Raw genomic sequence first — 10,698 nt, 5'->3', positions numbered from 1 at the left:
GCAGAAAATTCTCAGAGCGCAGTGTAACTAATTATTGCTCCATCTCTCTGCTTCTCTGGAGCATCACGGGGTTTGATTGCTTTGCTGAGGGGAAATTTAAGTGGAATTATTGAGGGAGGTGAGTGAGTTATTACCTCCCATTTCCATGAATCAACCAGCTGGTCCTTGTAATCAAACCAGCAACCTTACAATGACAAATCTGTATCTGTGCTATGTTGCAGATTTGATGGGAAAGATAAAATAGATAACCAATTCTCTCTCTTATACTTTGTTTAGTGGAACCTTGAAATACTAGGAAATAGTCTTTTAAGCAGGAAAACATTAACAGTATAAGAAACAATAGGTCAATAATTGACTTGAAATTGGTTTGACACATACTGTAAATATGTAGCTTGTCACTTAAAGCAAGACTTTTGCTGAGCAGCGGCCTATGTGGTCACAAGTGACAATTATGGGATAATGGTGAGTGCCAAAACATAATGTAACAGTATCACAGGTAGAGAAGAGCTATAAAGTCAGAAAACTGATTCATTTAGGCTGATGTCAGTTGCTCTTTCATATCTAGCTAAAGTTTGCTAATTACCATAAGCTACTGGTCATACCAGACTAAGACTGAATCGTAGCAGCAACTGAGTTTTATTGCTTATAAATTGGGCTTTTCATTTTCAACAAGAAAAAAATGTATTTCTTCTTTCAAAAGTTACATAGTTTGCCTTTACCCTAACTGTCTGTTTATTTTTAGCCATACCAGAAGCATGGCTCTAAAGATGGTAATGTCTGTCAGCCGGTCAGTCCACCATTTTGGATGGATTACCCTGAAATTTTGTACAGACAATCATGGGCCCCACAGGATGATTAATATGGACTTTAGTAATCCTCTGACTTTTTCTATTGTGCCACCAGCAGACTGATTTTTTGTTTTTTAGTGAAATGTCTTAACAACTATAGGATGAATTGGCATGAAATTTGGCAAGGACAAATTGTCTTTATCAAAGATGAGTTGTAACAACTTTGATGATCTCCTTGTCCTCTAGCGCCACCATCTGCTGAACTTCCCTATTTGCATGCTAACATGCTAAACTAAGACATAGGTAAAAAGTATACCGGCTAAACATCAGTATGTTAGCATTATCATTGTGAGCATGTTAGCATGCTGATGTTAGCATTTAGCTAGTTTTATCAAAAAAAAAATAAATACTAAGGAGATTTAAAAAATCAAAAATCAGAAAGAAAAGCATCCAAAAGACTGAAATAATTAGGACATTCCACTACTATCCTAATTTTTGTTGTTTTCTTGTTTGGTGTTCTGATTTTTTATTTATTTTTTGGTTGTTTTATTCCTGTAAATTACATCCAGTCTGAAACTATTTCCGTGCTGACACTCAACTGAAATGGTTTTGACATGAGAAGTGGAGAACCCAGCAACGTCATAGTGTCCAGGTTATATTTGGGTCAGTTCATTGCTCTGGCACTGAGGTGTGACATACCCACATTGTGCCAGAACTGGCACACTGCTGTGAGCACCTCAGCTTGCTTTCTGCTACCAAGACTTTCAGTCCAAGTCTGAAGTACGACTCACCCGTATGGAAAATCACTTCCTCTATAACCCCCACTGCCTCTCCCCTCTCTTTCTCCTCCTCGGTTAATGTGTTGACATGGCCCTCAGAGTCACCTGAGGGGAAAAACAGAATCTCCTGAGTCATTGCTCCAGTTCTTCTTCCAGAAGTATGACAACAGGCCAAGACGTCAAGGTTTGGCATTTTCCCCATTTCTAGCTCAGTCTGTCTAACATGCTGGAAGGTAAATTCCATCAGAAGGGTATGATCATCAAAGTGGTCATTCTCTAAATGCTACGTTTCCTTAATCATGTGTGCAAGGTTTATTTATGAATGTGCTGAATTCTGCCTCTAGCCCAGCTAACTCTAATGACATGGTACACAGTGACATAAATCTAAAGGCGTTGGCAGTCAGTGTTGTATTTCTCCTTATGCCTGATATGAAGTATTATGTGGGGATCTAATTGAAAATGGAAATGAATCACATGGAAAAAGTGAAAATGAAATTAAAGTGAGGGAGGTAAGCGCTGGCGCTTCCCCGAGGACGGCGAACCACAAGGCATCGGCCTTAGTTACATAACTGTTTTCCCTCTGCTCCCTTGGCAAAGAAATGAAAACACACATACACATTCACACACACAAACACAGACCAAAAGCAATTAGGACTGAGGAAATAACAGGGAGTATGAGTCTTGGGTCTGGTGTTTCCACCAGAGCTAGCTTCTCTTCAACTGGAACTACGGCACCAGAATAACACTGAGTCAGTGGAGTGTCCCTCAGAGGGCGGTTAGGCTGCTACTAACCATTTATTTAGGCCATGATGGGCCTAAAACCACACTGGAAAGCGTGTCTATTTTCTTTGTGTGTTCTTGTACACTACATGCATACTTATAAGTACAGAGTAAGAAAATTGAGATTCTGCCATTCGCTTACTGCACACTCACTTTTGCAGAGCGGTTATTAGAGCGGAGTCTTGGGGTTTAGGGTTATAATATTTGGATTCGGTTGAACCTGTTTAACCCCTTGGACAATTCTGTGGGACCATCAAACAAACTCATGTGTGAAGACAAACACTGTTAAACACAGAACTTCAGTTTAAAGGTTTCCAAAGATATCTCATGCTGAATTTAGGGGAAATGCCTGTTTAAATGATACACAATAATAATTTGAATTTTCCACTTTGTGTAATGGCCCAGACATTAAAAAAATGGTTCCTTGGATTTGAATACAATATTTTACACTAGCACTAAACAATCCCAGACAGAATATATGAGGTGCGTAATGTTGAACACTATGGAAAAAATGTTTTATTTCAGTTTCAGGCAACTTCATGTTTGTTTTTAGTGTGAGTATCTCACCAGGAGTCTTTAGGTGGAAAGTGCAATATTGAGCACATCAGCGTTGAAGGGATAAATGTTAGGTGTAAAATTATGGAATACACATCATCTAATAAAGCATGTGTATGTGTGCGTGCGTGTGTGCGTGCATGTGTGTGTGTGTGCCCTTGGCTAATGGACAGTCCCTCTGATTCACAGGTCTAGTCACTCTTTAGCACGTCCTGTCCCCCCTCACCCACCCACCATCCACCCACTCACCCTCCAACCCCCCTCTCATCCTCCTCCCCTTCATCCTCAGCCTCTGACTCACAGTGCCAGTATCCTGTGACACTTTCAGGATGATCACACAACCACCACCACCACCTCCCTCTCTCTCTTTCTTTCTCTTTCTCTCTCTCTCTCTCACACACACACACAATCTCTCCTCACAGACTTGCCCAGTGTTAAGTCCCTGGCTTAGTCAGCCTCTGAGCAGAGCCCAAGCCCTGCTGGGAAAGAGAGGCCAGGCAAGCCCCAACAGAATGCTAATGATGTCATTAACCTCTGGACTCCGGGGTCGGGGGGAAAAGTGGCTCTGAAAGGCAAAGATCACGTCACTCTTCCACTTACTCATTACATATTTACTATTAGACATGCATGCAGGTGCCCAAGAAAAATAGGCTTGCGTGGAAATGATAAAATAAGCCTTTTTATTGCATTAATACATGACGACTACACTGATAGTTGTGTTTTTTTGGACAGTAAATCTTTTGATTGCAGTCACACAGGGTAGAATGGCTTTCGCAGACAGACAATAATTTTGAACCTTAAATGTGAATAAAAAACATGAATACATGAGCAAGATACATTTCTAATAATTAAAAATACATTATCAGAGTGAAAAGAGTTCAAGCTTTTGCAATAAAATTCATACATAGGGGAAAGGGATCAACTACTACATTGCTGTAGGCTATCTTGCCCTTCTCCCAGATGGCTTTAAAAACTGCCAGAGGGTCTTAGATGGAGCCGATGGCATGGTGTGTTTGTGTCACGCAAGACAGCTTGACAGAGTTCTGACGTGCTTGGTAGATAAAAACATCTCTGTGTGAACCTGCAACATTTATATGCATGGGTGTAATAGTGTAGTTTCCAATATTTTTAGAAAATTTTGAACTGTAACCAGAAGATAATGAGCTTTGCACTGTGTTTGTGCGCATGCGGCTCTATGGATGTGCACTGTCAGATGAATATGACAGGTTTTGACATGCCGACTGGGAACTATATCGACAGCAGACAGTGCACTTACACATAAATCAACCTTCAGGACTATTCTAGGGGGTTTTGGCACTATGCAGAGAAATTTCAGCTGGTAGGTTTCCACCCCCACAGTCCCACTGAGTGTATCGGTCCTCCAGTATATCCACTCTCTCAGGACATTTCCCATGGAGGGATACAAGCTCAGTGGTCAGAGAGGATCGGGGGTGGGGGGGGTCACCCACTGCACATTAGGCGAACATCTTATAGGGTCAGCTGGCCGGATGAACATCTGTCCAGTGTGGTTTACAAAGCTCATATGAACACGCACATACACATATGGAAGAAGCACATGCACCTGTGAAGTTACATGTACAACTGCACATTGTGCTAACATGCAAACAGCATGTGGATGAACCTAAGACACACACATGCATACTCACTAACACTCAAACACACATACACAGGAACACAGCAGGAGGAAGAGGAAGTGGCTGCCAAGGAGGTGGGAGATGAGTGGGCACTAAGCAAACAACACTTAGAGCAGGAAGTCCCTATAGGAAGGTTTGCTTAGAGGAAGGAAGTGTGTGTGTGTGCATGAACATGTGCAGAGGAGGTGTGGATATAACACCATGGGTCCAGCTGACTTTGAAACCACAACACAGTAGAGTAGAGTCCTTTTTTTTTGCCCTGTATCCATATCAGAAGCAGCACATGTCCTTTACAGGGTGAAAGCCGGTCAAGGGAAACATCTGGTTTCTTTCAGCTCCACTAACTTTGCCCAGGTTATAAAAATTACAGCAAGCCACTTTGTTAATAAAAGTCTTAAATTGTAGTCATTTTCAAATGCAAATCCATACGTGGGGCTTTTAATATGTCGCCACTTTGAAAAGCTCAATTATATCATGGGCAAGGGCACTGATAAGCCAAGGTAAGACTGAATACAGCGAGGTGAAAAAGTCTATTATGGAAGAGCCACCTCAATATAGTTTTTATTTCACCTTTCTCCCTTTCTGCCTCAGAGCATGTCGGGCAAGAGCGTTACATCATTTTTTCATTCACTTTTTATTTAAGGCTCTTTAGAAATATATCAATAGACATTGTGACTTTCGCTCAGCTCAAACCAAAATAATTAACATTTTTTTCCAAATAGAAATTGGCAAGTGATGACTCAGCTGTCAAGGATGTGAGTCCTTTGTAAAAATGTCTTTAAATTTTATATCTTAGAAATTGTCTGCTTTAAATGATTCAGTTCATGTTTAAGTATATGAATGCAACCCTGTCCAAACCCTGCTCTGCGCTGTGGTACAGCGGCTATCAGCTTTTTATGTCTGATGTACCCCTACATCCTTGTCAGATGAGCTTGAGTACCCGTTCATCCACCCCATCCATCATGTTCCGAATGCTTTCATTTCAAGTGATGTCAAAGTGGATGTTGAATAACACTACATACAGGTGGATATTTTGCAATATTTTTTTTTTCATACCATTGAACTGTCAATGTTTAGGTTGGTTTGGTCAGGTTTGCATTTGTATCACTACTTGAAGTGGCAGAAGCTGAACCTTTCAACCATTTACATGCATAACTGTGTATCCATTACTTTTACCCATTTATTCCAACTGTTTATTTTTGGCTATTTTGAAAATACTTTTATTTAACTATTTAAACAATTTAACTAACAATAATTTCAACTTTTTATCCACTGCTTTTAGCTGACTGTTGGGTTTATCCATTCATTTTGGCTAATTATTTTTGTTGCGTATCCATTACTTTTAGTTAATTATTTCAACTGCTTATTTTTAGCTATTTAAACCTGTTATGAATTACTTTTATGTAACTATTTAAACCATTTATCTATGATATCAGCATCACACCAATTTATAATATTTATGGATGAATAAATATATGTGGATACAGTTTGTTAATTTTAAAAAATCATATTTTTTATATTTCCAAATTAGTCTTTCCAAGTACCCCGTGGCAACTATAGAAGCACATCCCCCATGTTGGGAATCAGTGTTGTGGTATATGTGTTTCTGTATTTCTTATTGTCAGCCAATACCCCTCTCCATGCTGCTTCTCCACTCCCCCTCTCTCCTCTCCATCTTTCACTGAAGTGAGATATTGTGTTTCAGGCAGGCCATTTCTCACTGTCAGTAATGCACATCAAATCCCACAAGTAGGAGGGCTAAAAGGTTTGATCGGCTATAATGCCTTTACCTACACTAAAGGCTTAAGAGAGGAAATCACATTCAAAGTTGCCCCGTCTCTGCACCGCACATCTGGGTCTCCACTGGCTTTCAGCTGCGGATGGAAATCTTGTGGTTCATAAGGCCTCAAATAGAATCCAGAGCTCCTAATCCATCTTGATCTCATTTACACACAAGTGGCAAGTTTTGACTAATATTTTCCTTGATATTTTGCCACGGCAGAATAAGAAATAGCTCAAAGAGGTCCAGTCTGGGTCTGGTCGAGGGTTATTTTGAGAGTCTGACTGCGTGTATGTCCCAGGACCAATCTTGGTATGATTGGGTGGTAAATTTGGTATAATGCTTTCTTTTCCGTGGTGTAAAAGCTGAGGAATGCGCTGCGGTGACATGAGCGGTAGTTTCCAACTCCTCTACGTCTTCCTGCATGAGCGTATCCTCAGATGACCTTCCTTGCCTGTAGGTTTCATTAAAGATGCAGTTAAAGTGAAGACATATTTTCACCTAGGGGCAACTTTTTTATATTAATCCCAACTTCTTTCTAAGAGTAGAGTGCTCTCTTTAGGGCAAAAGATTATTTGAAATGTTAAATATGTAGATTAATAAATCCAGACGGTTGACATACTTTAGGTTCGGGCCGTCTCACTTCAGAAGACGGACGACTATCTTGCATTAAATGGTTACAAACAGCCTGTCTGCTTCCCTGACTGAGTGCTGCTGTGGGAGAAGTAACACGCAACATCTTCTTACTTCATTTCAACAGGCAGACGTTCATGTCTTCCATGCACCGCTGCCAGCTGTACAGCTTCTCCTCCTTGCCTCTTGAGCTCCTCTCACAGCTTCAAAGCCTCCGTCCAACCCGGCTAGAGTGCACTAGATGGCACTGTTTACAACAGCACCGTCTGAGCCGAGCAGCGAGCAAACACCGTCTCACAATTACTGATTTACAATCCTTTTACTAATCTAATAAATTAGATTGCGCATTATACAGTTTGTAATTACACAACCACAATAAACACAGTTAACAATGCACATCAGCTCCGATTTCCACAGCTGTTACTGCATTAGATGAGGAAAGATATGAAACAAGATATCAGATATGGCAATCAATGTGAAACAAGGAGATTATAAGATCAGTCACTTTTTTTTTTCTTTTTTTTTTTTTTTAATGGCTCATAATGTCATTAAATCTGACTGCCATTATTTGCAAATACATTTAGCCGGTCCACAAGGGCTGTTTAATGAAAAGTGTAGTCTTATCACGTGCTGATAGTATTTGTATAAGCTAGATTTTTTACAGCTTTGATGCATCCTTCTTTATCACTACCTGTCTGTTCATCGCATCCTCACTTTTTTAGCCTCTTTGTTGCTCTTTTGTTTGTCTGCAACTTTCTGTCTGTCTGTCTGTTTATCTGCCTCCTTATATTTCTGGATCTCTTTGTGTCTAGGCCTTTGGGCAGGTTTCTGACAGGGGTTGCTCTGGTTGAGCCTTCCTCAGGCATCAAAAGGCAAAGAGAGAGACAGGCTCTGTCACATTATGCAGGCCCTCCTCTCCTGGCTTTGATTGAGAGTAGTGATCCAAAACTGATGCAGAGAGGAGCTGGAGCTCACCTCTTGTCAACGGCGGATGTTCTCCGCAGGCAGACAGGCAAGCGGCAATGACAATGTTGGATACGCTTCGTGGGCTCTGACAACCCCCTTCACACTTTGACACACTTGGTGATATCTCACTCAATGTTTGCTATTGTCTTAAAAAGGTATCGATTGTAAGACAGTTGCAGATAGGATTCAGATGTGTGTTAAATATTGGCTGCATGTAGATTCCTTACATTTCTCCTCAGCTGAGTTGGTTGGTTTTGAAGAATGTGAAAATATCTCTGCTTTACTTTTAACTTAACACATTTTTTTTTTTAGTTTGTCCAATTAAACCAAATTGTGTTCTGTGTGTAGCATTGCAACTCATGTGTGCAGTTTTTTCATTTTGGAGTTCAAAGCATTCAGAACTGCAATATATTCCCCAGATCTGCATATGTTTTATAGGATTTTTTCCTACCACTGACATCTGTGGCATTTTAGAGACCACCTGTATATTGTGTAGAAATGAAACTATTTTCTTTCAATTTTATTCTGTTGTAATTTCAGTTTAACAGAGAATTAACAAAATGTCAAATAAAAGTCATTGCATATGTAAGTCTGGCTCTTCCAATTAAAAAGGTTTGGATCCTGAAGGTGTTGCGCAATTCTTATTCTTTCATAAAGGACAACGCAATCTTTCAGCTGAGGCTGAAACATGAAAATCACAAAAATTGTAGTAACAAGAATTTTAAACCATCAAAAGACACAATTAGATGACAACAGAAAAAATAGGTGAACTTGCCCTGAATACTCTCCAGTGAATTTCCAATATCTCCTTTAAAATTCCTTCTCATATGTACACACACACACACACACACACACACACACACACACACACACATATATATATATATATATATATATATATATATATATATATATATGCACTACAAACCACAGTCACATTTGTTGCATTTTAGCCAGTTACCCTGAGATGACCTTCATCTTTTCATAGTCTGGTGAATATTTGATATCCGATTTGACGGGACGTCCCAATGAGCCCCCACCATTTCCACTTCCTGCCAGACCAATAAAAGTGTGTATTTATCCTGCAGGGAACAGCTCTGAGACTCATTTATAGCAGCTTCACCACGCATCATGAACCCAGGGTCACATATTCATAAACTGGCCATCTGCGTGAAATATGCATTACTTAAGAGATGTTGCATCGGGCTATGCGCAGCGGCCGCAAGGTGTCATTCACATGTGTCAAGCCCTCCCACTTACATGTAACATGCTGCTATGGAGATGGTCTGATTGGCACGTCTCTCAGCTCCAAAGAGCCAGTAAACTGAATTTTTTTCTTTCTGTTAAATAAGTGGACTGTGTCGTAGGCTCAGAGCCGGCATGTCCTCGAGTGGCAGCTGGGATCTTTTAGATCTCAAGCAGAAGCAGCGCTCAAGACTTTTCCAGCATTAAAGTTGACATTTTTTATTAAAAGAACATGTTTTTTTTTCTCTTTTTAACAAAAGTTTTCTCCATAGCTTCTGTTTCGCAGTCCTTGTGGTTTCTCCATCTGTGGCCCCTGCATGGCTATGCTGCAAGTGCTTTTGTCTGCACTTTTCTTTCTGATGATTCTTAACTACAGCACATGTTGAGATCATTAATTTCAAACCCTGCCAAAACCACTTCCCACACATGCATGGCATTCATTCCTCCCTTCTCTCTGTCTCACTCTTTTCCCTTCTCAAACGTACACACTATGCTCTCTACATCGCTCCGTCGTCTGTGAAGCAAGAGTAATCCTGTTCTCTTTTCAATGAATCAAAATCACCATGTGGCTTTGTTACAGTACGCACAAGCTGGTGCTGAGAATAAAAAAGTGTAGCTCGCACAGGTTTGTGTATAAAAAAAAGAAAGAAAAGAATAAAAACGAAGGGGTAAGGATATATGCAGGCAGCATTGGCAGAATTCCCTCATACCTCCCTTGTTACACCTAACATCGCGAAACCTGCACCGTTTCAAAGCAGTGGTGGATATGAAATATTCAACAGCCGTATTACTATTACAACATACAGAGAGAAACCGTGCATGCTCTCCCTGTACACTTTTAATTTTGAAAACTTGATGATTATTGGTTCAAATAGGACTCCAGCTCCACAGCAGGAGCGGCTGCCTCTGGAATCGAGGCTGCATCTTTAACGAGTATCTCAACTTCTACTCGGGGAAAAAAAAAAAAAAAAAAATCTCAAGGGTGGGGGGGCAGAATGAAAGAGAAAAAAAGAAAAAGAGAGAGACAGTGAAAGGGAAAGTGAGAGCAATCTGCTTGAGAATGTGTCGGTGTGTGTGTGTGCGTGTTAGAGTGTGTGTGTGTGTGTGTGTGTGTGCTCTTCAGAGGGGCTCTGTGCTGCAGACAGCTCTCTGGCATGGCAAACGCCTGCTGGTCCTGAGCAGAGCTGAGCTGGAAGCCTGCTCAAAGCCCTTCACCTTCACAGCCGGGCTGGCACGATGCATTGAGCATGGCTGGCATAGCGCGATGTTTATCACACAAAGGCACGATCAAAGAGCGCTGGTATCTGGCTGCACCACTTTCATCTGGGTTCCCACAGCTGACAGTAGCATCCGTGGGGGGCTCTCCTCTCCTTTTTCTCCTCCTTTAATGGTCTCTCTCTCTATCCCATCTCTCTATTCTCCCCCTCTCTCTCCCTCTCACACATTTATCACTGCAGATAAGGAGACTTTATTTGAGATTGCATAGCCAAAGAAATTTCTCTCCTGATCAATGATGG

The 10,698-nt window shown here is 40.8% G+C and overlaps 1 long non-coding RNA gene across 1 annotated transcript; it reads left to right on the top strand.

The window, feature by feature from the left end:
- The first annotated feature begins 1,457 nt into the window (after positions 1–1,457).
- Positions 1,458–8,562, top strand: LOC137173513 (uncharacterized). Its single transcript, XR_010925193.1, has 2 exons — positions 1,458–1,751; positions 7,783–8,562. It is a non-coding gene; the product is annotated as an uncharacterized lncRNA (long non-coding RNA).
- The last annotated feature ends 2,136 nt before the right edge of the window (positions 8,563–10,698 follow it).

Source organism: Thunnus thynnus, chromosome 21 (genome assembly GCF_963924715.1).
Source record: "Thunnus thynnus chromosome 21, fThuThy2.1, whole genome shotgun sequence".
In the NCBI taxonomy this organism is placed as follows: Eukaryota; Metazoa; Chordata; class Actinopteri; order Scombriformes; family Scombridae; genus Thunnus; species Thunnus thynnus.
Note: the sequence above shows the minus strand (reverse complement) of the source record. Positions and strands in the feature narration are given on the sequence as shown.